The sequence below is a fragment of the Lithobates pipiens genome, unplaced genomic scaffold, assembly GCF_037356315.1.
Source record: "Lithobates pipiens isolate NorthernLeopardFrog02 unplaced genomic scaffold, aLitPip1_a1.2 Scaffold_1, whole genome shotgun sequence".
In the NCBI taxonomy this organism is placed as follows: Eukaryota; Metazoa; Chordata; class Amphibia; order Anura; family Ranidae; genus Lithobates; species Lithobates pipiens.
The window spans coordinates 2,576,295-2,603,866 of record NW_027507685.1 but is presented as its reverse complement, the minus strand read 5'-3'; the positions used below and the strand labels follow the sequence as shown (position 1 = coordinate 2,603,866).

Genomic DNA, 27,572 nt, shown 5'->3' with positions numbered 1-27,572 from the left:
GGACTACATTTTGTATAAGTCAATTATTTACATAGGTGCCATTCTTGCCTTTGAATTGAATTCATTAAAGAGGAAGTAAACTCTCCCACTCTGATGCTTCTTTTCATTTAGTCCATTATAATAAGTAATTATCAGACTATAGCCACTGTAATCCAGCCCAAATCGCATATTATTTACTGTTTAAAGAAACTTTAAAAATCTTGTTTCCAGGGGTTAGGCAGCGCCATCTTAAGTATTGTTTTCTGAGTCCACAGTGGAGTGTATTTCCGCCCTTACATTGAGCACTTCCTGTACTGTAAACCAAGCCTCCTTCTCAATCCAACGTTTCTATGGCAACCCTGCTTCCCTGTTCATAGCTGACTTGTTTATTTCATAGATTTTACTTGTGCCGATGTTTAATGTTTGCCTTTGTCAGACTTATCAGCTTCAGCTGATAAGACTGCAGTAATGGGCAAGTTTAGACTGCATGCGAGGTCACATGGTGTGTAGGAGGAAGCTCTGAGTGATTAGCAGAGTTCAGTGCTGTGCCGTAGGAAGTCCTGATAACAGATAGATAAGACATGGAGAGTGTGCCGTAAATCAAGGGAGATCTGGGCATGCTCAGTGACGTCATTCTAAAGAACAAAAAGGATTACAACAATACTAAGCAAGTAAGGAGATATCTACAAGCAGTGTTCATTAGGGTTTTTTATGCTGATTTACATGGGACAAAGTTGTGGGGGAGGGTTTACAACCACTTTAAGACATAACGACTGAGGATGTAATATAAACAGCAATGTCCCTAAAAAGTAACAAATGGACTGGTCCCTCTTGATGTAGAATTAAACCCTCAGCATTTTCTCGCTTAACATACTGAGCAGCACAATACAATAAACATTCCCAAGTAAAGTATTTTTGAAATGCTTACTCCAACACTTTGTATATTTCAACTTTCAATGCGGCTGGCTTTCAACCTGCCAGTGCTACTTCCCTGAACTTCTGTTTTTCAGGGGAAAAAGTTAACAGTGGCCAATGTAGTCTGGAGTCAGTTCATTAGCTTGCTTTGCTAAATTACTTAATGCAGACCTGAAGTCCCTCTTCCCCGACTTCAGGTCTGCATTAAGTAATTTAGCAAATTTTGTATAATTTTTGATTACGTAAGCTATTTTAACCACTTGCTTACTGGGCACTTAAACCCCCCTCCTGTCCAGACCAATTTTCAGCTTTCAGCGCTGATGCACTTTGTATGACAATTGCGCGGCCATACAACACTGTACCCAAATGAAATTTTTTATCATTTTTTTTCCCACAAATAGAGCTTTCTTTTGGTGGTATTTAATTACAGCTGGGAGTTTTATTTTTTGCTAAACAAACAAAAAAAAAGATGCAAAATAAAAAAAAAATGAAAAATCATGTTTCATAGTTTGTTATAAAATTTTGCCAACAGGTCATTTTTCTCCTTCATTGAAATGCGCTGATGAGGCGGCACTGGTGGGCACTGATAGGCTGCACTGATAGGCACAGTTAAGGCGGCACTAATAAGCACAGATAAGGTGGCACCGATAGGCACAGATAAGGCGGCACTGATGGGCAAAGATGGGCACAGATAAGATGGCACGGATGGGTGGCACGGATGGGTGGCACTAAGGGGCACTGATAGGTACCACTGATAGATGGGCTCTGATAGGTGGCTCTGATAGGTGGCACTGCTGGGCACTGATGGGCACTGGTAGATGACACTGATGGGCACGGATATGTGGCACTGGGGTGCAGCACTGTTGTTGAGGCAGATTGTGGGCACTGATGGGTGGCACTGTGGGCACTGATGGGTGGCACTGTAGGCACTGATGGGGGGCACTTTTTTATTATTTAGGTGGTACTGGCAGGGGGCAGGTGGGCACTGATAAGCTGGCCACCGGTGATCGGCCTTTTTTTTTCTCCTCGCGCTGTCAGCGCGAGGAGGAAAAATAGCCGGTTACCGGCTCTGTTGTGTCACATAATCAGCTGTCATTGGCTGACAGCTGATCACGTGGTAAGGGGTCGGGATCGACCCCTTGCTCCGATTCCCTGATCAGGCGAGTCTCATAGACTCGCTGATCACAGAGCGCGCCGCGCGCGCCCCTCAGGGGGCGCGCAGGCCGCTCGTGCACAGCAAAGCAGGTCCGCGCTGTAGCCGGTGGCGGAATTATAGGGGTCGCCAAGATCGCCATGGCGACCGGGCCCCTTGCTGCAGGGGGCCCTCAGGCCCCCTGTACTCTTCCGTAGGAGGGGAGGCTGAGCGGAGCTCCTCTATCATCAGCCGAACTGAAATCGGCTCTGTGCGGGAGCTCCTCACATTAGGGTAAAGTGTGTGCTCTTTGTCTCCCCCTACAGTGCAGTACCCGGCAGGAAGAGCCAAGGTACTGTAAATGTCTGCCGTTTTTTTTTTATAAGACTAGCTACTGCATTTGTGTTTATATGTGTGTGTGAGAGCATGCTTGTATGTATGTGTGTGTGAGCATGCTTGTATGTGTATAAGAAAAAAAGGAAGAAACTGCGCAATCCCTAATGTCCCATATTAGGATATAAACATCTCACCCAAAATTGAATGAGAACTTAAAAGTGCACAATATTTGTACAAAGAAAACCATAGAAACCAAACCTATTGCATGGCATATACTAACCACATTTGATAATAAATGTATAACAGTGTCACTAATTACATAACCGTCTCACTAATTACATAAACAGTGAATCTCAGTGATATTTGTGCCCAAAACTGACACAAAAGAAATGTGCAAATAAATAAATCACATAAATTATTGATGTGTCCTCATTGAAATAGTTCTTTGTGAAAAACAAAATTTTGAGTGCAAATGCACTATAAACGGAAACATCACGTGTCCAAAATGGCTCCAAGTCTCTGAATCATGTGTCAACGTGGAACGAATTGAAGTGCACCACCACCAAACGAATAAAATTAGCTCCTTACCAGATGCCCTAGTAAGGTGCGCTTTTTGAAAGATCAGGTCAGAATATGCATGAAACTTGAATCGTCCAACCCTGGATCCACTTTAGAACAGGACTCGGGTGTATTCCAACAGGAAGGAAAATGGTCCACCATAGGAAGGAAAAAAGCACTCCAGATAGTGTAAAACCATTTATTAAAATAAAAGTAAGAAAGAAATGCACTTACAGAGTTATTGTAAAGAAAGGCATATCATCATGGAAAGCGTCGGCCGATCGCAACTCCAAAATCATATCCTAGTTCTGCTGCTGTTCTAATGAGGTAAAAACGTAGCGTGTCACACCGCCCTACGCGTTTCGTGATAAATCACGTCGTCTTGGGGTACGGGTGACACGCCATAATGCCTCCATTTTATAATAAGCTGTGGTCCATGTCACCTCCTCCATTGGACAACCAAGCCTCACTTCCGAGTGTATACTGGAAGTGGCGCATATACGTCATTTGTGTTTGTCATTGGATTATATCTTAAAACCTAACCAAAAGAGAAAACTAAAAAAGGACCCATATTAGATAAAATAAATTATTCAACCGAGTCTCTAAAGCTCTAATATTGAGCTGCTGGAATGGACTATTCGGCCCCATGTTTGAAAACGGAACCAGGCCTCAATGTCAGCAACCAATCAGGGGCGAGGTCAATCCGGTCAGAGCGACGGAAGTGACGCACATCAGCGTGATCACCCGTCCCTCTATAGTAAAAACGCCGTGGCCACGCCCCGTCCCCGCGCGCAACTAAGGGTCACGTTCCAAAGCCGAACCCGCTACGTCACCTCCCACACAGGAAGTGTCTGCGCTCCACATAAACCGAGCCTCGCTTCTGATGTATGAATGAATCGACATTGGGCATTTCTTCCTTTTTTTTTTTTTTTTCTTATCTACATACGTATATAACTTTTTGGTATATATTTGAACTGCAGCATCATACAATTTTCTGTGTTTTTGTTTACTCTGTAGCGCAAATGTTTTCTTGTATGTATGTGTGTATGTGCATGTGTGTGTGTGTGTGTGTGTGTGTGTGTGTGTGTGTGTGTGAGCATGCTTGTATGTGCTTGTGTGTGTGTGTGTGTGTGAGCATGCTTGTATGTGTGTGTGTGAGCATGCTTGTATGTATGTGCTTGTGTGTGTGTGTGAGCATGCTTGTATGTGTGTGTGTGAGCATGCTTGTATGTATGTGCGTGTGAGCATGCTTGTATGTATGTGCGTGTGAGCATGCTTGTATGTATGTATGTGCGTGTGAGCATGCTTGTATGTATGTGCGTGTGAGCATGCTTGTATGTATGTGCGTGTGAGCATGCTTGTATGTATGTATGTATGTGCGTGTGAGCATGCTTGTATGTATGTATGTATGTATGTATGTGCGTGTGAGCATGCTTGTATGTATGTATGTATGTATGTATGTGCGTGTGAGCATGCTTGTATGTATGTATGTATGTATGTGCGTGTGAGCATGCTTGTATGTATGTATGTATGTATGTATGTGCGTGTGAGCATGCATGTATGTATGTATGTATGTGCGTGTGAGCATGCATGTATGTATGTATGTATGTGCGTGTGAGCATGCATGTATGTATGTATGTATGTATGTGCGTGTGAGCATGCTTGTATGTATGTATGTATGTATGTATGTGCGTGTGAGCATGCTTGTATGTATGTATGTATGTATGTATGTATGTATGTGCGTGTGAGCATGCTTGTATGTATGTATGTGCGTGTGAGCATGCTTGTATGTATGTATGTGCGTGTGAGCATGCTTGTATGTATGTATGTATGTATGTATGTGCGTGTGAGCATGCTTGTATGTATGTATGTGTGTGTGTGTGTGTGAGCATGTGTGTGAGTGTGCATGTATGCATATGTATGTATGTATGTGAATGTGCATGTGTTTCAGTGGCGGTGCATCCAAAAGGGTGCACAGGTGCCACCCCCTCTCTCCAGCCACACCCTCTATATCCAATGGATAGATTCATGCATAGCATAGCATGAATCTATCCATAGCCACCGCTGGCACCCCCATATTTAGGTGTCTGGTCCCTTTTGGGGTGTCGGGCGCCTGAATTACAGCGGCGGGGGGTGTTTTTGCAGCACCTGATTAGAGCCATGGGCTCTAATAGGCTTCAAAATAGGTGAACTGCGAGCGCCATGCTTGACGCTCAGTCTACCCAGGTGTGTTAGAAAAGTGAATTAATCACTTTCCTAACACTGAACCGCCTCTCCACCAATCAGGTGTGCGGGTCTGTTACCCATCACCTGATTGGCTGAAACGATAGGCGCAGCTATCGGACGCCTATCAGGAGGAGAGGACAGGAGATGAGGATGGCAGGAGATGCATGGAGGACCCCGCTCATGGCCGTTACCCGCTGCCCCACCCAGACAGGGTAAGTGGCGGGCAGACAGCGAGCGGGTGGTGGGGATTCACAGTGGCAGCATTTGATGGGCACACCAACAGCATTTGATGTGCACAGTGGCGGCATTTGTTGGGTACACTGGCAGCATTTGTTGGGTACACTGGCAGCATTTGTTGGGCACAGCGGTGGCGTTTGATGGGCACAGCGGCAGAGTTTGATGGACACAGTGGTGACATTTGATGGTACAGTGGTGGCGCTTGATGGTACAGTGGTGGCATTAGATGGTACAGTGGTGGCGTTTGATGGGCACAGTGGCTTTAATTGATGTTTTTTAAATCGGTTCCTTTTATATGTGGCCACTCGGAGAAAAGAGCCCTGTCCAGAGGTCGGGGGGGGGGGGGGGCCCTCCCAAGGTTTCCTGCATCGGGGCCCTGAAGGTTCTAGTTACGCCACTGGCTGTAGCCGTCATTTGGCTATAGCGTGGATCTCTAGTGGTTAACAAACCTTAGAAAGCCGGAGTAAGGTAAAATAGGATAAACACTATTTTCTTGCACTGTACAAACTATCATCATCACACTATGCAAGTGTACAGGATATGTCTCTCTCTTTAGTCATTTATCTCAGCTATCCTCTGCCTGCTTCTCTTTAACATGCATTCTACTTAGAAAGGGAAATATACCCTATGTGTTAGTAGCATTTATTTTGACATATTTTTTCTATTAATGTTCAGTGAAACATATGGGTATGTGTTATTCTGCACATCAATCCTTATTTCTCTGCATATTTACATTCATTTGTATCACTTGTAACTGCCATATAAATTGCTCTCTGTCATTTGAACGATGGAAATACTGAGCAAGACTAGCAGTAAAAAACATGTATTGACTCAGACTGTGCATCCAATGAACATGACTTTACTTCTATTGGTGTTGGCTCAACAAGGCAGCTGTGTCCATTTACTAACAAACTACATATTTTATGGTAAGTCATGGTGCAAACAAGAAGTAATTGTTACACCGGCATTTCAAGTTGTTTTCCTGATCAATAAATAACAGACTTGTACCCAGTTTGGCTGTGTGTGTGTGTGTGTGTGTATATGTATGTATATGTATATGTATATATGTGTGTGTGTATATATATATATATATATATATATATATATATATATATATATATATATATAATATATATATATATATAATATTTATTTACACACACATACACACTATATTACTAAAAGTATTGGGATACCTGCCTTTACACGCACATTCATTTTAATAACATCCCAGTCTTAGTCCGTAGGGTTCAATATTAAGTTGGCCCACCCTTTGCAGCTATAACAGCTTCAACTCTTCTAGGAAGGCTGTCCACAAGGTTTAGGAGCGTATCTATGGGAATATTTGACCATTCTTCCAGAAGCGCATTTGTGAGGTCAGGCACTGATGTTGGAGAGAAGGCCTGGCTCTCACTCTGCACTCTAATTCATACCAAAGGTGTTCCATTGGGTTGAGGTCAGGACTCTGTGCAGGCCAGTCAAGTCCCTCCACCCCAAATCCGCTCATCCATGTCTTTATGGACCTTGCTTTGTGCACTGGTCCAATTTGATAAAGGAGGATTGTGATGTGGGCTTGTTTTTCAGGGCTTTGGCTTGGCCCCTTAGTTCCAGTGAAGGGAAATCTTTAGGTGTCAGTATACCAAGACATTTTGGACAGTTTTATGCTCCCAACTTTGTGGGAACAGTTTGGGGACAGCCCCTTCCTTCTCAAACATGACTGCTCACCAGTGCACAAAGCAAGGTCCATAAAGACATGGATGAGCAGGTTTGGGGTGGAGGAACCTGACTGGCCTGCACAGAGTCCTGACCTCAACCTGATAGAACACCTTTGGGATAAATTAGAGTGCAGACTGAAAACCAAGCCTTCTCTCCAACATCAGTGCCTGACCTCACAAATGCGCTTCTTGAAGAATGGTCAAACATTCCCATAAACACACTCCTAAACACTGTGGACAGCCTTCCAAGGAAGAGCTGAAGCTGTTATAGCTGCAAAAGGTGGGCCAACTCAATATTGGACCCTACGAACTAAAACTGAGATGCCATTAATGTCCATGTGCATGTAAAGGCAGGCATACAAATACTTTTGGTAATATAGTGTGTGTATGTGTGTGTGTATATGTATATGTATGTATGTATATATATATATATATATATTATACAGTGGTGTGAAAAAGTGTTTGCCCCCTTCCTCATTTCCTGTTCCTTTGCATGTTTGTCACACTTAAGTGTTTTCGGAACATCAAACCAATTTAAACAATAGTCAAGGACAACACAAGTAAACACAAAATGCAATTTGTAAATGAAGGTGTTTATTATTAAAGGTGAAAAAAAATCCAAACCATCATGGCCCTGTGTGAAAAAGTGATTGCCCCCTAAACCTAATAACTGGTTGGGCCACCCTTAGCAGCAACAACTGCAACCAAGCGTTTGCGATAACGTGCAATGAGGCTTTTACAGCGTCCTGGAGGAATTTTGGCCCACTCATCGTTGCAGAATTGTCCTAATTCAGTTACATTAGACGGTTTTCGAGCTGAACGGCCTTTTTAAGGTCATACCACAACATCTCAATAGGATTCAGGTCAGGACTTTGGCTAGGCCACTCCGAAGTCTTCATTTTGTTTTTCTTCAGCCATTCGGTGGTGGACTTGCTGGTGTGTTTAGGATCATTGTCCTGCTGCAGAACCCAAGTTCGTTTCAGCTTGAGTACACGAACAGATGGTCGGACATTCTCCTTCAGGATCTCTTGGTAGACAGCAGAATTCATAGTTCCTTTTATCACGGCAAGTCTTCCAGGTCCTGAAGCAGCAAAACAGCCCCAGACCATCACACTACCACCACCATATTTTACTGTTGGTATAATGTTCTTTTTATGAAATGCAGTGTTCCTTCTACGCCAGATATACTTGGACACACACCTTCCAAAGAGTTCCACTTTTGTCTCATCGGTCCACAGAATGTTGTCCCAAAAGTCTTGGGGATCATCAAGATGTGTTGTGGAGAAATTGAGACGAGCTTTGATGTTCTTTTTGCTCAGCAGTGGTTTTCTCCTTGGAACTCTGCCATGCAGGCCATTTTTGCCCAGTCTTTTCCTGATGGTGGAGGCATGAACGCTGACCTTAACTGAGGCAAGTGAGGCCTGCAGTTCCTTGGACGTTGTTGTGGGGTCTTTTGTGACCTCTTGGATGAGTCGTCGCTGCGCTCTTGGGGTAATTTTGGGCGGCCGGCCACTCCTGGGAAGGTTCACCACTGTTCCATGTCTTCGCCATTTGTGGATAATGGCTCTCACTGTGGTTCGCTGGATTCCCAAAGCTTTGGAAATGGCTTTATAACCCTTTCCAGACTGATAGATCTCAATTACTTTCTTTCTCAATTGTTCCTGAATTTCTTTGGGTCTCGGCATGATGTGTAGCTTTTAACCACTTTCAGACCGGACCAATTTGCTGGTCAAAGACCAGACCACTTTTTGCGATTCGGCACTGCGTCGCTGTAACTGACAATTGCGCGGTCGTGCGACGTGGCTCCCAAACAAAATTGACGTCCTTTTTTTCCCACAAATAGAGCTTTCTTTTGGTGGTATTTGATCACCCCTGCGGTTTTTCTTTTTTGCACTATAAACAAAAATAGAGCGACAATTTTGAAAAAAACGTATTATTTTTTACTTTTTGTTATAATAAATATCCCCCAAAAATATATAAAAAAACTTTTTTTTCCCTCAATTTAGGCCGATACGTATTCTTCTACATATTTTTGGTAAAAAAATCGCAATAAGCGATTGATTGGTTTGCGCAAAAGTTATAGCGTTTACAAAATAGGGATAGTTTTATAGCATTTTTATTAATAATTTTTTATTATTTTTTTTTTTTACTAGTAATGGCGGCGATCTGCAATTTTTATTGTGACTGCGACATTGTCGGGGACCCATCAGACATTTTTGACACATTTTTGGGACCATTGTCATTTATACAGTAATCACTGCTATATAAATGCAGTGATTCCTGTGTAAATGACACTGGCAGTGAAAGGGTTAACCAGTGGGTGGCAGTGTAGGGGTTAAGTGTTCCTAGGGGTGTGTTACTAACTGTGGGGGGGTTGGGCTTTCATTTAGTGTACACTGATCTCTGCTCCAATCACATGGAGCAGAGATCAGCGTCACTAGTTGCTAGGCAGAATGGGAAAATGTTGTTTATACAGCATTTCCTCCATTCGGCCGCTCCGTGAGACGATCGCGGGGATGCCCGCGGCGATCGGGTCCCGCGACCGGACTCACGGGGGTCCCGACCAGCGCGGGAGCATGCCGCTGGCGGCGCGCTCCCGATGGCACGGCGGCAACGAATATTGGACGTACATGTACGCCAATATGCCTGCCCGTGCCATTCTGTCGACGTACATCGTCGTGCGCTGGTCGGGAAGTGGTTAAGGATCTTCTGGTGGACCTTACTGTGTCAAGCAGCTCCTATTTAAGTGATGCCTTGATTGTGAACAGGTGTGGCAATAATCAGGCCTGGGTGTGGCTAGAGAAATTGAACTCAGGTGTGGACAACCACAGTTATAGTATGTTTTAACAAGGGGGGCAATCACTTTTTCACACAGGGCCATGATGGTTTGGATTTTTTTTCACCTTTAATAATAAACACCTTCATTTACAAATTGCATTTTGTGTTTACTTGTGTTGTCCTTGACTATTGTTTAAATTGGTTTGATGTTCCGAAACACTTAAGTGTGACAAACATGCAAAGGAACAGGAAATGAGGAAGGGGGCAAACACTTTTTCACACCACTGTGTGTGTGTGTATATGTGTATATATAGGCAAAGGGCTTAGGCAGGTGTGAAAAAATGTTGTAAATAAAGTAGGATTTCAGGAACAGAAGTGTTTAATAGTTTATTTTTATCAATAAACTAAATTGAAAGTAAATGAACAGAAGAGATATCCGGATCCGATCAATATTTATTGTGACTAAGTTTCAAACAAGACAATATACTGACAACAGTTTCAGGTCTAGCTACTTGATCCTTCCTCAAGCCTATGAGGATCAGGCAATAGACTTGAGGAGGTGTCAGGGAGCTAGAGTTGAAACTGTTATCAGTATATTGCCTTTTTACTTGGAAACAGTAAGGATTTGTTACTTCAGATGTATTAAAAAGAAGAAAAAAGAAGAGTGCTGCAATGACTTGGTGTTAAAAAAAAAAAAAAAAAGAAGCTATTGTGTATATAAATATACCATGTTTTTACCAAGTCACTCATGAAAAGTAAGCTATAAAATGCAGGCACCTAAAGGTGCTTTACCCACCACTATGTGCAAATCCCCAGGCTATTCTGATTAAGTAAAGCTCTGACCTTTCCTGGTGATATTTAACTCCCACCTCCCAAGCATTCCTATTGGGCCATCACTATGATGGGTCACCACAATGACTAATAGGAATGAGGCAGGATGAGAGTAGAGGTCGACCGATATGGGTTTTTCTCTGGCCGATGCCGATATTTAGAAATCGCGGCGGCCGATGGCAGATGTATAATGCCAATTTTTTTTTTTTTTTTTCCCCTTCATCTCATAAAATCTAAGTTGGACACCTTTCACACTGGGGCATTTTTCATGCGATTTTGGGCTAAAAATAGTGCTAAAAAAATTGCCTTCAAAACGGCTCCCCTGCAGTCTGTGTGAAAGCCTGCGTGCTTTCACAATGAGGACATGCGCTGGCAGGACGTTAAAAAAAAAAAAAAAAAAAAAAATCCTGCAAGCAGCATCTTTGGAGCGGTGTAAACCGCTCCTCCACCACTCCTGCCCATTGAAATGAATAGTCACCACTGCTGAAGCGCATGCAATGCGATTTTTTTTGCAGCACTGCCCCGCTAGCAGCCGAATAGCGGGGCTAAAATGATGGTAAATCGCTGCTAAAACTTGCAGTGTTTTACCGTCAACGCCTGCCCGCTCCAGTGTGAAAGCAGCCTTAATAAGTGATGCAGAAAATTTCTTACACATTTATTAAACAAAACAAACCTCCAATCAGTTCACTTGTATGTATAATTTAGATAAAAAACAAAACAAAAAAACAATTTATTAAATACACACACAAAAACAGGTACTCAAAACTTTTGGACAAAAAAAAAAAAAAGGGCTAACTTGCGTTTGAACGACCTCTGCACAAAATACCGCGTCACATAAAATATTGCAACAACCACTATTTTATTCCCTGGGGTCTCTGCTAAAAAAATATATATAATTTTTGGGGGTTCTGAGTGATTTTCTAGCAGAAAATACAGGATTTTTACTTGTAAGCAACAAGTGTCAGAAAAGATTTAGTCTCTAAATGGTTAAACTGAGACCTTCTACACAGGGAGTTCAGCCCATTGAAGAAGAAAACATTGTATCTCTTTGATCTTTTCTTGGCAGCCCAGAGAGGAGGAAAGTCCTTCACTGATGTCTTCAGGCAACTTACATTGACTTCTATTACAGAAGTCTTTTGCAAGTCTCACTGAACATGTAATCGGCTTTTTTATCAGCACAATCGGCCGATGCCGATTAATTAAAAAATGCCAAATATCGGCCGATATATCGGTCGACCTCTAGATGAGAGTGCGCAAGCTCTGATGCTACCAATTGTGCCTGAGCTTTGTCTAATTAGAAAAACCCAGCTTTCCAATATAGCACAGCTTGAAGACTGCTGCAGGTAAGTAGAAGCCCCTGTATACCCGATAGGAAAAAACATGTTAATACTCCTGATACAGGAAGACACCAAAGATAATAATAAAACTCAAAAATGGATGCAATTTGAATTAATTAGCTAGCAAAGGAATGGTACATAGGGTTAGGGGTAGGTATAAGCCTACCAAACTTCCCTTTACTAAGAAACTCAATGAAAATTGTTGACAATAATTGACTTTTTAGGCATAAATATAGATATAACAAAAAGAGGGAAGATAAATTTAAAACAATTTTTATTTCTAAAAAGACAACAAACAAAATCTCAATGCCTCAGAGCGTAATCCTTCACTGTCTAGCGTATTGTAAGTACATCACATTCTACATGTATTCCCATAGGCATCCAACATAAGGGACATCAAGGAACAAATAACCATCAGTACAGAAAATAATTTATATAGCCAGTATATCACATAGGAATCAGCTCAGAGATACTCAAATGCTCTACATGTTTCGCGTTCACCATAACGCTTCATCAGGAGCTTATCATTTTTCTAAAAATAGAAAAAACATAGCATTAAGATAGTTTGTTATAAAAGAAAATAATAAACCATAAAAATAATTATACAAATAATTCCCAAAGATTTTTACCAAACTTCCCTCATACTCAGTGAAGCCAGTACTATGAAAAGGTAATCAATCACATGAGCTGGAAATTACATTTTTGGACTAATTCTGTACACAAACAGGGTACAGAATACCACCATTGCTGACATGATTACAATGAAGCCATACTTGAATTTTTTGCCAATTTTGGAAAATTATAGCTAGCTGCTGATTAAAATTGAAAGGTAGTTTATAACCACCAAGAAATTACAAAATGGCTTTTGTAGCAATTATATGTAGAATTTTTATGCAGCGGAGTTATCCTTTGTTAGAAGTGCATAAAAGAGGGCTATGTAAGCATGCATATACACTGTATACAATGCAAATTTTCAAAAACATGGGACCTACCCCTGAAAATAAGCCACATTTGAAAAAAACACAAACATTAGAAAGAAATAGTTAAGGTCACTTAACATTTTGCTGTTATTTTTTTCAACAGACAAAAACATGGAAACATTTAGGAGTCAATGGCCACCTAAATGTTCAGAAATAAAAGCATAGCAGCAAAGATAAAGTTACCGTATTTATCGGCGTATAACACGCACTTTTTTCCCCTTAAAATCAGGGGAAAATCGCGGGTGTGTGTTATACGCAGATACTCCGCGATTTCTGAACAATTTTTTGGGCTCTGGGCGGCTTTAAGACACCCAGAGCCCTTCTCGGCGGCTATCGGCCGCTCTCTGACCTTCTCGGCGGCTATCGGCCGCTCTCTGACCTTCTCGGCGGCTATCGGCCGCTCTCTGACCTTCTCGGCGGCTTGCGGCTGCCTCGCCCCCCTTCTCAGGCGGCTTTCGGCCGCTCTTGGACCTTCCGAGAAGGGCCGAGAGCGGCCGAAAGCCTCCGAGAAGGTCCGAGAGTGGCCGAAAGCCGCCAAGAACTTCCGGGAGCCACCAAGATACATAGGACATCTCGGCGGCGCCATTTTTAAAAAATAAGCCGACAATGCAATGACGAGGCTGCATGACGAGGCTGCAATGAGGACAGGCTGCATGACGAGGCTGCAATGAGGACAGGCTGCAATGAAAAGGCTGCAAATGACACTGACGAGGCTTCAGATGGACACTGATAAGGCTGCATTGATGAGCATTTAAATGTAAGTTTTTTTGTTTTGTTTTTTTTTTCCTTAAATTTCCCTCCAAAAAGTTTTTACCACAAAATTCCCTCCTAAACTTGGGGTGCGTGTTATATGCCGGCGCGTGTTATACGCCAATAAATACGGTACTTGTATCTATTTGCATAATATGGTTGATTCTATGTTATGAATACTGTAAATTAATAAAAATACGTATTTTTAGTAACCTCAGAATAGTTTAATGTACAAACAAAAAACATTGTGTAAGAAAATTTAAACTTGAACTCCAGGCACAAAGCCTTTCATTTATATGAACTCCACAAAGAATATAACTCCAGTTTTTGTGCACCAAGTGTCTTTGACAACCCAGATATTGCCATGTAAAAGTAGCGGTGACATCACCACTGTGCTGTACATGGCCTGTGCAGAGAATGGAGTAGTAGGAAGGACTGAGTAGGCCCACCCACTACAGTCTGCCTAGGAGAACTAGAAAACTGCACAGGTTTAGGAAAAAAAACATAAATAACCCTATCCCTAAGTAAGAGTGCACATTCCTCTTGTATCTAGAGGGTATTTGCTTATACTGGAGTTTAGCTTGAACTGATGCAGATATAGAAATAAAAGAATAATTTACAAAATGGATGGTTACATTGATGTACATACTGTTATGGGATCTACTGCAGTGGTTTCCCACAATACAAAGTTCAGGGCAGAAGCAAACAATTGGCAGGTCTGTGCTGTCACATAGGAGGCTTTCCTAACAGAGGCAGTATCTTAAGGATAGTTCTCTCCCCAAAATGTTGAATATATGTTCCTTAAAATGTATGTTACCCGGGGCGTGGCTTGGCCATGACTGTGTGAGGAGGCACGGCTTCTCAACTCCTCACAGTCTGCCGCTGATTCAGTGAATACCGGGTGGAATACCACCACTACCGGACATTGCCCACGATGTCACAGTACCGCAGGGTATGCTCCCAGCCATGGGGCACCGCAAAGTCTGCCAAGGGCTCCCTAAATAACTTCGGCAACAGGGGGGCAGCTGCATGGAGGGATATCCAAGATGGCGCCCAGTCGGAGCAGGGATGCAGACACAGTATCCACGGCCCTGCCAGTACATCAGCCTCCAGCCTCCCCTATCTCATCCCCATGGCTGGTAAGCAAAACAGCTCCCACAGTGTCTCAGGGCTCCTCCGCCCTCCCAAGATCAAGGCTCTGACATCTTTGAGCTGCAGGGAGATCAGAACCTGAGAAAGCACATATGGTCCCTTCCCACTAAAGAGGATCTGGAGAGATTTGCTAGCCGGGTGGAGAAGGCCCTGAAACAAAACATTGAGCAGCTGCAGGCAAATACTGCCCATCTTGGCAATAGAATTGAAACCCTAGAGCAGAGATTTAAGGAATCACTGCCCACTATATCCCAGCTCGGAGACACATGCTCTGCACAGGATCAGAGGATTGAGGCCCTAGTGTGTCAGCTTGATCACTACGAAAATCGTAGCCGACGTTCTAACATTTGTATCTGCAGGTTACCCGAGGCTATGTCAGCCCCTATATTATAGGGCATATTCAAGGAGATCCTGGAGTTAACTCCTGCCACGTCAATTGAAATTAATAGAGCGCACAGAGCCCCCCTTCTCAGGATGTATCGCAAACACGAGAGACGTTATTTTCAAACTGCATAAATCCACGGTTAAAGAGGTTGTAAACCCTTGTATTTTTTCACCTTAATGCATTCTATGCATTAGGGTGAAAAAACTCCTGGCAGTCACTGGCCCCCCAACCCCCATTTTATTCACCTGAGCCTCTTCATTTTCTTGGAGGAGACGCACTGTCCCAATCTCCTCTGAGTCCCGACTCTTGATTGGATAGATTAATAGCAGCGCAGCCATTGGCTCCCGCTGCTGTCAATCAAATCCAATGACGCGGGCGCCGGGGGTGGGGCTGAGTCCGACATTCATGTCTGGGAAGGTAAATGCTGGAGTCAGGAGCGTGCCCACAAGGTAACCCCCTCGGGAGAGTGCTTCTCCTAGGGGGTTATCTGATGTGGGGAGCCACGAGGGTACCCCAGGAAAGGATGATCGGGGGCACTCTGTGCAAAATGAGCTGCACAGTGGAGGTAGGTATGATATTTTTTTTTTTTTTTATAAAAAATTATCCTTTACAATCACTTTAAGGAGCAAATTATGCAACCTATGCGTAAATGTCCTTTTTTCTATTTTGATGGGGTCCGATTATTCTTTTACCAGAACCTGGTGGCACACTAATGCAACACAGGGCACTTCACCCTCTACTGGAAGCTCTGAAGGCAACAGGTATCACTTATCACTGGGGGTTCCCCTTTAGCCTTCAAGCCGAGAGAAATGGAAAGTCTGTAACACTGCGCACTAAAGATGACCTCTCCCATTTCCTTGCCCAGCTGTGATTGGAGCCAGTAGATTTCCCAGATATTCCTCATACAGCTTCAGCTCAACCCTGGCTCCTTGCATGACCTAAACCTAAACGGCGCTCCAAGGGTCGTAAGCGCTCATCATTAGGCACATTGCACTGCCCTGTTCCTTGAAGATGATGGCCCTTACCGACTTGCATGCTAGAGTCACTTGTCTTTCTTTTTGTCATCATAACCTAGAAAGACGCCATTATCTTTAACCACTTAAGGACCAAGCCTCTTTTTTACAGTTGTTGTTTACAAGTTAAAATATTTTTTTAGAACCCCCAAACATTATATATTTTTTTTTCTAACATCCTAGAGAATAAAATGGTGGTCATTGCAAAACTTTCTGTTATACTGTTTTTGCAAGCGCATTTTTTTTTTTTGAAAAAATACACTTCTTTTAATAAAAAAATAGGACAAGAGTAAATTTAGCCCAATTTGCGTGGAATGGTGGCAAACTTTTTTACCCTTAAAAATCTCCATAGGCGATGTTTAAAAATTTCTACAGGTTACCAGTTTTGAGTTAGAGGAGGTCTAGGGCTAGAATTATTGCTCTCGGTTTAACGATCGCGGTGATACCTCACATGTGTGGTTTGAACACTGTTTTCATATATGGGTGCTACTCACGTATGTGTTCACTTCTGCGCATGTTCTCGTCAGGACGGGGTGCTTTAAAAAAATTTATATATTTTTTCTTTATTTTACTTTACGTAAATTTTTTTATTTTGACACAGTTTAAAAAAAAAAAAAATTCGGATCACTTTTATTCCTATTACAATATCCCTTGTAATAGAAAAAATGAATGATAGGACCTCTTAAATATGAGATCTGGGGTCAAAAAGACCTCAGATCTCATATTTACACTAAAATGCAAGAAAAAAAAATTGTAAAAATAATTGAAAAAATAAATACATTTTTTTTCCTTTTAAGAGCTATGTGCAGAAGTGACGTTTGACGTCGCTTCCGCCCTCCCATGCCATGGAGCCGAGCAGGGGCCATCTTCCCCTCAGTCGGCAGCCAGGCATCTATGGGAGAGGACATGATCGTCTCCGCCGCTACCAGCGGAGACAACCGGGAGGGGGGTGGGCTCCTCTCCTGTCTCTGATAAATTTGCAAGGAATCCACCACAGAGACTACTTTTATCTTAAAGAGAAACGCACACTGTTCTCGAAAATACAGAGGTTATGGCTGCCATAACCCTGGTATTTAGCATCAAAGTACCAACGTATGGGCCCTTCCTGTTCCAATATGACTGTGCACCAGTGCACAAAACAAGGTCCATAAAGAATGGGTGAGCAAATTTGGAGTGGGGGGGGGCTTGACTGGCCTGCACAGAGTCCAGACCTCAACCCAATAGAACACCTTTGGGACGAATTAGAGCGGAGACTGCAAGCCAAGCCTCCTCGTCCAATATCAGTGCCTGACCTCACAAATGCGCTTCAGGAAGATTGGTCAAACATTCCCATAGACCCTACTAAACTTTTGTCACCATCTCAATTCTGCCAGGAAATGTATGATGCAGCCATCATTGGAGTGCATGTAGACTGGAGTGGCTGCAAAGAGACTGCACCGAGATGCAAGGAATTATGGAAAAAGAATGAAAACACATTTTATTACAAAAAAAAAAAAAATCAATTGCCTAAGATGCATAGTGCTTTGGAAGCCGAAATGTTTACAAGAAACTCATGCAAGCATGGAAGGCCTATTTTTTTTAAAACTTCTGAAATCTTGCCTAATGCACAGATGCATTGCAAGGATTGCAGACATGGAGCCTCCTTCCCAGTGTAAATAAACCATTACACCTGTCGATAAATTTCGATTTAAAAGGCAGACCTGCCAGCCATTATGCCCCATACACACTATCAGTTTGTCTGCTGAGTTTTTCCTTCAGATTTACCAAAACCATATAATATGAGGTCAAACCTTAGGAGTTTCAATGCGTATGCAATCAGGCAGGCCCTTGCACTACATGGTTTTGGTAAACCTGAAGGAAAAACTCAGCAGACAAACTGATAGTGTGTATGGGGCTTTAGTGGAATGGTCATTTGAAGACCTCCTATAGTAGCAGAATATTTCAAGTAACAACTTCTACAAATATCTGCCAAACAAAAATGTAGAACGATAACTTTAGCTACATCTGTGTTTATTACCCGTTACTATTTATATATAATTTTTTATTTCCTATTGAGTAATAGTAGAAATATCTTTGGTGTTTGAACAGACGTTATTTTTCTTCTGCTAAAAATTTCACTGTCTCTATGCAAATACAAACCTATTTGTGGATTCTTAAGGAGAATTACTTGGAGAATTACTGCTTCTCGGTAAACAGACCTTTATCCATTTGTGGGGGATGTTCTCGGTTTGAATTGTGTTTTTTTTTTTTTTTTTTTTTTTTTTTTTTTTTTTATGTGCTTGGTTAGTTACATCTCTATATAAATTCTTATTTAGAAATACTTTTTTTTTCCCTCTGTCTAAACAGTTTCAGACCAAAAAGAAAGCAGATGGACTCATGCCTGAAGGATCTTGGAATATTTTCAGAAACGATTTGGAGCCAGTAGATGGGCTAATTTGAACCAACATATGCCAACATGGACAGTCATGTCAGCTTTCATGTGGCTTCATCAAGATTAGCGCCAGAGGAATGGTAAAATAACTAGGATCTTATAATTCTCACCAGTGCCAAGGAGTGTTTCTAAGTACCGAGAGTAAGAAAATAATAGCCTTTCCTTACAAATATTTATAACATTGCAATCTTACAACATTCATAATACAGAAATACAGAAACAATTATGCAAGTAAACTTTTATCTGAGAGTTTTAATTCAAATAGGTCCTTTGAATGTAACGTTCTAAAAACAGTTAGACTAGGGATGCAATGCATATTTACTTTTTTTTTTGTCATTAGAGTACCATTTCGAAATAATGCTGTTTTTGTTAAGCCAAAGGGGATTTAAAGCTGAGGTCCACCCTAAAATGGACCTTCCGCTCATCGGATTCCTCCCCCCCTCCGACGCCACAATTGGCACCTTTCAGGGGGGAGGGGGGTGCAGTTACCTGGATAATCCAGGTAACTGCACCCACTTCCGGGCTAGCTCTCTGCGGAAAGGGGCGTACATTACGCCCCTTTCCGCAAGTGCCCGCCCCCTTCCGCAAGTGCCCCACTGCCTGCTGGGAAACACACAGATCCCAGAGGCAGCGGGGACCGTCCTCATTGCGCAGCGCGGCTCGCGCATGCGCAGTAGGGAACCGGGAAATGAAGCCGAAAGGCTCCATTTCCTGATTCCCATACCCAAGATGGTGGCGGCAGCACTCGAGCGTCGATCTAGAGATCGGCTTCGGGTGCCGACATCGCGGGCGCGCTGGACAGGTAAGTGTCACTATTTTAAAAGTCAGCAGCTGCAGTATTTGTAACTGCTGACTTTAAAAAAAAAAAAAAAAAAAACGCGGCGTCCCGGTGGACTCCCGCTTTAAAGAGTCATTGTAAACATTTGATTAAGATTTTTCTTTTGTTTGTTCGCTTTGCCACATTCAAATGGGGAAAATAACGTTTTCGTTTCGACCAATTCAAAATTTATCGACTTGAACGTTTCAAATCGAAGAATATTCCAAAAAGACATGAAACAATTTCCGAGTACGAATTCTAAATACAAAGCCTGAATAGGAATTGAACGAATCAACCGAATTTAAGGAAACGCAAAATAACTAGATTAACGATTCTAAAAAAAACAAAACTAAATAAATTTTTTCGTCATGCACGTGTCTACTTCACCTCATTCACAACTATAATTCACTTTGAAAAGTGAAAATGCTCTGAATATTTAGTAAATCCACCTCAAAGTTTTTGGCTTAAAGTATATATGTGTGTATGTGTATATATATATATATATATATATATATATATATATATATATATATATATATATATATAAATATAAATTTTTTTTTTTTTTTTTTTTAATTATTTCAGAAAGGATCGCAGATCTTAGCACAGCCGAACTTCAGTTTTTTATGATAGGCAAAGCTCCAACACTTCCAACTAGTGTCAGAAAATGCTGTCAAAACCTTTTCTTACACATTCCTATTGGCCCATCACCAGTTGCGGCTAGTGCTCCATTTTTTTGGGGGGAGGGCCGCAAACCACTTCAAGCTCGACAGCCCCTCTCAATGGCTCGCAGCCCAGCTTGAAAGCCTGCTCGCTGGCCCCACATTTATCCCATCCAGGTTCCGAGTGGCTTTGCCAGCTTCCCCAGCTTCTCCTCCCAGCCAATCTGGTTGCATCTCCTCGTGCCCAATCTGGTCTCAGGACCCGCTTCCTATCCTGATTAGCCAGGAGGAGAAGCAAGAAGACAATGGCAAATGTTGATCTGCTATTGTCACAAGTGGGTGGACTCAGGGTGCAGTGCTCTGCACTCTGAGCCAATGTTTTTCAAGCCAATTGGAGCCTCTGGCTCTAATCACATGTGTCCGGAGCCCTGCATGGAGATTAGGGTGTCGAGCACATAGAGATTAGGTGGGTGGCACCCCTGTGCCCTTTATGGATGGGCCGCTGCTGCCCATAAATATGCTTCAATGGGCAGCAGAAATGTGATAGAGGTCAGGGAGGGAGGGTGGCTTCAGCTTCATCAGGAAGTACCAACATTTTGCCTGTCAGAATGGCATTAGATTCAGCCATTATAGTAAAGTGCCTGAACTCCGGACAGATAGAAACACCTACCCTATAATCCAGTTCTAGAATCAGTGGGAAAAAAATCATTATGGTTGTATTTACACATTTGCATTTTAGTGCAGTGTGTTAAATCCTGCTTTCTGAATCTATGATGTAAATTCTAGGAAAATGCACCTTCGATATGGGTAAATGTAAAATATAATATAATGTGTCTAAATATAATATAATGTGTCTAAATGCACCACACTGCAACTGCACCACATAGAAAAAGCATAAGCCTAAATGTAGTCTATATGTATTTATACATAAAGCTGGAAAATATATCTGAAACTCTCTTGAACACAAGAATACTGCATTCAGAGGCAGGGCAACACTGTAAGCCAATCAGGCTCTACTGCGTGTAGTGCTGTCTATCCAACACTAAACTTTATCTAAAAGAAGAAAGGAGTATAGAAAGGATCTTATGGGTATGCTTATGTTTTTGCTTTGTCCAGTTACAGTATGAGGCAGGTCCAACTAACCTTAGTAATCCCAAAGACTGCAGAATCTGGTTAAGCTGTCTAACAAGAATATGTGGATTACAAAATGGCTGTTAGAACTATAAATCTTTTACCCGCTTGCCAACCACAATACGTATATACACATAGCGGCTTGCAAGTGATTCTCAACTGGTAACTGGCTTTCTTGTGCAAGCAGTCTGAATGGCTAATTAGTCGCTGAATAGCTTTCTGAAGCAGTGGCAGGGGTCTTCTCCCGCCGCTCGCCGGTGTTTCTCAGGCTTACCGTTCTCACCGGTGCACCCAAGAAATGATCTGACGGGTCGTGCAGCTGGCCATAGAGGTTACCAGATTGCCTCTATGATGTTGGAGGACCGGAGTGACATCATAACCTAATTTCCCGTGTAAGGCGGAAGTAAACAATTTTTTTTTTTTTTTAAAGCAAAGGTCACATTTTTTATTATCTTATACTTTTAAAAGGTAGAGGAGAGATTTCGGGTCTTATTGACCCCAGACCTCTCCATAAAGAGGACCTGTTATCCCTTATTTATATTACAAGGGATGTTTACATTCCTTGTAATTAATAATAAAAGTGATCAAAAAAATTAATTAAAGGGACAGTATAAAAATAAAATAAATAAGAAAAACAAATGCAAATGCATACGTAAGTTGTGCACAAATATGTAAATGATGCTCGCACCACACATGTGAGGTATTGCTGCGAACGTTAGCACCTTAAGGAACTCAGTCAAGTAATTGCCAAACCATTCTTTATTATAAAAAAAAAATTTGAACAGTATATTGACTGGAATGGTACCAGCTGATTGGAGAAAAGCCAATGTAGCACCAATATTTAAAAAAGGGCCAGGATACATTCCTGGGAATTACAGACTTTGCATTCATTTACTAACATCAATTGTATGCAAGCTCTTGGAGGGGATGATAAGGGACTATATACAAGATTTTAGTAATGAAAATGGTATCATTAGCAGTAATCAACATGGATTCATGAAGAATCATTCTTGCCAAACCAATCTTTTAACCTTTTATGAGGAGGTGAGCTGCCATCTAGATAAAGGAAGGCCCGTAGACGTGGCATATCTGGATTTTGCAAAACCATTTGATACAGTTCCCCATATATGTTTACTGTACAAAGTAAGGTCTGTTGGACCATAGGGTGAGTACATGGATTGAAATTTGGCTATAGGGGCGAGTTCAGAGGGTGATGATAAATGGGGAGTACTCGAAATGGTCCAGGGTGGAAAGTGGGGTCCCCCAGGGTTCTGTTCTGGGACCAATCCTATTTAATTTATTCATAAATGACCTGGAGAATGGGATAAACAGCTCAATCTCTGTGGAAACGTTATAATATCTGCAGAAATTAATGGGATGGGCAACTACATGGCAAATGAGATTTAAACACTTAAGCCCCAGACCATTTTGCTGGCCAAAGACCAGAGCACTTTTTGCGATTCGGCACTGCGTCGCTTTAACTGATAATTGCGTGGTCCCTTTTTTCCCCACAAATAGAGCTTTCTTTTGGTGGTATTTGATCACCTCTGCGGTTTTTATTTTTTGCGCTATAATCAAAAAAAGAGGGACAATTTAGAAAAAAAACATATTATTTTTAACTTTTTGCTATAATGAATATCCCCCAAAAAACATTTTTTTTTCCTCAGTTTAGGCTTATACGTAGTCTTCGACATATTTTTGGTAAAAAAAAAAAAAATGGCAATAAGCATTTATTGATTGCAAAATAGGGGATAGATTTATGCCATTTTTATTATATTTTTTTTTTACTAGTACTGGCGGCAATCAGCAATTTTTATTGTGACTGCGGCATTATGGCGGACACATCGGACAATTTTGACACATTTTTGGGACCATTGGCATTAATACAGCGATCAATGCTATAAAATTGCATTGATTACGGTAAAAATGTCACTGGCAGTGAAGGGGTTAACCACTAGGGGGCGGGAGAGGGGTTAAGTGTCTCCTGGGGAGTGATTCTAACTGTCTGGGGGATGGGCTAGTAGTGACATGACACTGATCGATGCTCCCGATGACAGGGAGCAGACGATCAGTGTCTTGTCAGTAGGCAGAACAGGGAGATGCTGTGTTTACATCGGCACAACGGGGAGATGCTGTGTTTACATTGGCATCTTCCCGTTCTTCAGCTCTGTGACACGATCGCGGGCACGGTGACGGAGCTAGCGGCAGGCACGCGCGCATGGCGGGAAATTCAAAGTAATGTACGGGAACGTTACTTTGCCCAGCCGTGCCATTCTGCCAACGTATATGTGCACGACACAGTCGGCAAGCGGTTAATGTAGATAAATGTAAAATAATGCATTTGGATGGCAAGAAATATAAATGAAATCTACTCACTAGGGGGAGAACTTCTGGGGGGAATGTAGAATGTAAAAGGACCTGGGGGTCCTAGTAGATGACAGGCTCCCCACTCCCCAGGACACACTTGATATATATATTATAGTGCTTGGTGGCTCCTCTCACGGCTCCCGCAGATCTCACTGCGGGAGCATAAGCTCAGACTAATTGAAGCTGAGCACAGGATCTCTGCCATAGAGAATAAGCTCTATAAGGCTCAAGCCACTGAAGAATCACTAGACAAAACCAATCATTTTATTATTCAGAAGCTTTATAGGAGTCCCTGAATCCCTACAGGCACCTGCCATTTTGGAATTCTGCGCTTCGCACATCCCGGAAGACTTGGGTTTTTCCACCCCCTGCAAAAATCCTGATCTTTGCTGACTACTCCGCGGACGTGTCTAAAAAATGTATAGCTTTCCAGCAAATATGTTCAGAGCTCTTCAAGCATTAATAAAATTCACTCTACCATTCTCTGCCATACTCCAGCTAAAGTCACCGAACGGGGACCAACTCGTCTTCCATGACCCACCAGATGCTGAAAACTTTCTCTGCTCCCTGAACCCGGAGGCTCATGTGAATCTCCCTACTAAGACCCAACCTATCTCATGCCCCCTGGATCAATGGAGTCCAAGGAAGGACCCCCCCGAAACATCTTAAATCCTCAGGCTCCAACAACCGCTTCGGCTATCGCTGAATTTCCCCCCACTGTGGCCCTCATGGCCTCTGTGGTATTAGGACATATGGGTAAATGATTTCATATTAGCTTTCTCATCTGTTATTCATGCAATGTTTTTACAATTTGTTATTAGTTACTGGTATAGAAAACATTTACCCTATTTGGGCACCACCTTTCTTTCTTTTTTTGTTCCACAAATTACACCTTTCTATTTTATCATGGGCTTCACTAGCCACCTCCCAGCACTCCCATGTCTTTACATCCTGGGCATTTCCAATCAAGTAATTTTACAGACGGGCAGTTACATAACCCTGGTCATTGGGTGAGATCTAGGGAGCTGGCTTATTCAGCAATCCCATGTGGAGAAAAGAAAAGTCCCGCAATTATTTGTATGTTTGGGTTACTTTTTCACTGATCATTTTATGTTCTCATCCCCGTTGTGCACCTGCACCATATATTTTAGCACACTATCTCAACTCCTTGACCGTACTCATCCTCTCTATGGCACTGACTCGACTTCTATTCCACTCCTAAAATTACTTCAACTTTGAGACCCCTTTGACTTGCAAGCCCCTTGATCTAATCCACTACCCTAGGGCTCCTTCATAATGCTTGGTGGTTCTAAGTAATTTTCTAGCAAAAAATACTGATTTAAACTTGGAAAGAAAAAGTGTCTGAAAAGGCTTGGTCTGCAAGTGGTTATTATCTTTAATAGATCGCATATGTGTAAATCTTTTGTCTATGTATCTGTATGCTTGGAGTTTAGCTTTAATTGCAAGTGTACATTTTGAAGTGGAAGCTTTAAGCGTGGGATAGCATAATCATTAGACATTTTAAAACATACTAGAGTTTTTTTCATTAGCTAGATGCAAACATTTTTGTTTTTTATAATTTTAAATATTTTAACTCTAAAAATGGTGTAGAAAACCTTTTTGAATTAATCAATTGCAAAAGAAAAATTTATAAAAGGAAATATAGACGTAATGGGGGTCACTCAATTTAAAGTGAACCCGTGCCTTGTTCATGCTGAAACAAGCAACAGGGTTTATATTAATAGTGTCCCCACAGGCAGCTTTTTTTTACCTTCACTTCCCCACCGCTCTGTTTGGCCATTAGGAGTAAAGGATGTTAGCCCTGTGTACGCTTCAAATCTGTCAGGAACCATGAAACAGAGGCAGAAGTACAATCAAATCACACTTGTTTATTAATAAAAATAAAAAGGTAAATAAGAAAAAGCGTAGTCAAGCATAGCCAGAGTCCAGTAGCCAGATCGGGTAGTCAGCCAGTCCAAAGTTCATAAACCAGATCGGGTAATCAGCCAGTCCAGACGTCAGGGATCCAAGGAGAGCAACTGCAAGCAGGATAGAAGCCAGGAGGGATGTCAGCAAGCCAGTCTTGAAACAAACAGCAGGAGATGGTTCTTAGTGATGTGACGAACGTGAAGGCAATGGAGAAATGAGCTGGAAGGCTTTAAATAGGCAGGTCAGACGAGCATCATCGGGAACAGCTGGTAACTGTGGGGAGAAAAGAGAGCTGGCAATTAGCCAACAGCTGAGCAGCCAGCCCAGAGGAGGAAGGGCTAAGCCAGCCCTGACAAAATCAAGACTTGGAATTTTCTTCGAGCCATGTACTCTTGCCCTTCCCCATACCCGGAAATTCTGGATATTTTGTGTCACTCCCCACAGTTCACTGGTAAACATGGCTGCATTGACAAAGCACAAATTCACTTTAAATTCTTACCCTAGTTGGCCACGGTTTCGTAAATGCATCAGTTTTGACAGGCCTGGCATAAAGAGATGTATCATCAGGTTAAAAACCTGTCTTGTGCAACTTTACCATCTTTGGCAAAGTGTTTGTAACTGGTTAAGACTTTAACAAGACCGCAATGATTTAAATTCAATAAGCCTGAAAACGTGGCATTGGCAAATATATGGTTTTGCTTATAATATGCTTATATTTCTTAGTATTACATTTGGTTCTCAGTATGGTTTAAAGGTAATTAACAGGTGTCTGCAGCTGCAGAGAGGAAAATGGTGCAGTGCGTCATAGGCAAACAGTGATCCTGCCTTTATGTGTACAGCTAAGAGCTTTCATCACTAGCGACAGACACCAGCAGCTTGACATGAGTTATAAACTATGACATTTGTGCCCTGAGATCATAGCAGATGTGTCTCTGCTGATAAAAGCACTGGACCCATGTTATAAGATGTTAAATCTTGGGATATAAACAAGGAGAACCAAGTGGGGGGGGAATGTTTGCTGCAATTAGCTATTATTCTGGAGAGAGAATTAAATCACAACCAAGGAAATATCAATTCCCGATCTTGTTAAGATATATTGACAGCAGTAGCACTGGTGACATGCAGAATCCCTCAGGCTACAACACTGTGATTGGAAAAAATATATATAATGTAATGAAGGATAAAAATGTATTACTATATGTATACTTCTGTAAACAAACTGTTAAAGCAGGACTCCAGGTACAGGAACTTTTGTAATCCCTGTGCCGGTTTATTCTGACCAAACAAGTAATTTTACTGGAACAACTACAGACACACACTGACCGATTCTCTTTAGAACTAATTGCTGGTGAGGATTCTACCACACTTGTTTCTCTGGTTATACAGTTTATGTGACAAGCACTTGAACTTTTTTCTCTGTAAAATTGTCCAGAAGGTAAGTTAACTTTTAGATGAAGAACATTTACTTTGTTCTCATCACTGTTCAATATTTGGTGTTTGTGTGCATTTTCCAATGTGTGACTGTTATGAATAATTTGTGCCAATTCAGTTTATATTGCTATTTTGAGGTGGTTACCATGAGCAATAAGCTCCTCGTGTATGACCACTTTACATCCCTCCCATATTGAGCTCTAAGACACCTCCCCAGGGATATTACTCTGAAAATAGTTTTAAATGGCAGTTATTACCAGTAATATCATCCAAAAGATTTAAGTCGTCACAGCTGATCTTTACAGATCACACATATGATCTCTTCATGGGTGTGTGATCAGAGATTATAATTTGTTCTATTGTAGCCCTTTCTGGGTGGTCTAGATGAAATTGTTCAACATATAAAAGACCTATTCTGGAGACAGTCTGTTGAACTTTTGTGTAATAACTATAGTCACTAGTCAGCGCATGCGTTGACTT

The 27,572-nt window shown here is 41.9% G+C and overlaps 1 long non-coding RNA gene across 1 annotated transcript in view; it reads left to right on the top strand.

Annotated features, from left to right (window-relative positions):
* Nucleotides 1-27,572, top strand: part of LOC143987983 (uncharacterized) — a 48,213-nt gene that overhangs the window by 7,615 nt on the left and 13,026 nt on the right. The window contains exon 2 of the long non-coding RNA XR_013276729.1: nt 18,671-18,835. This is a non-coding gene — a long non-coding RNA (uncharacterized LOC143987983). The remainder of the gene's footprint in view (nt 1-18,670; nt 18,836-27,572) is intronic.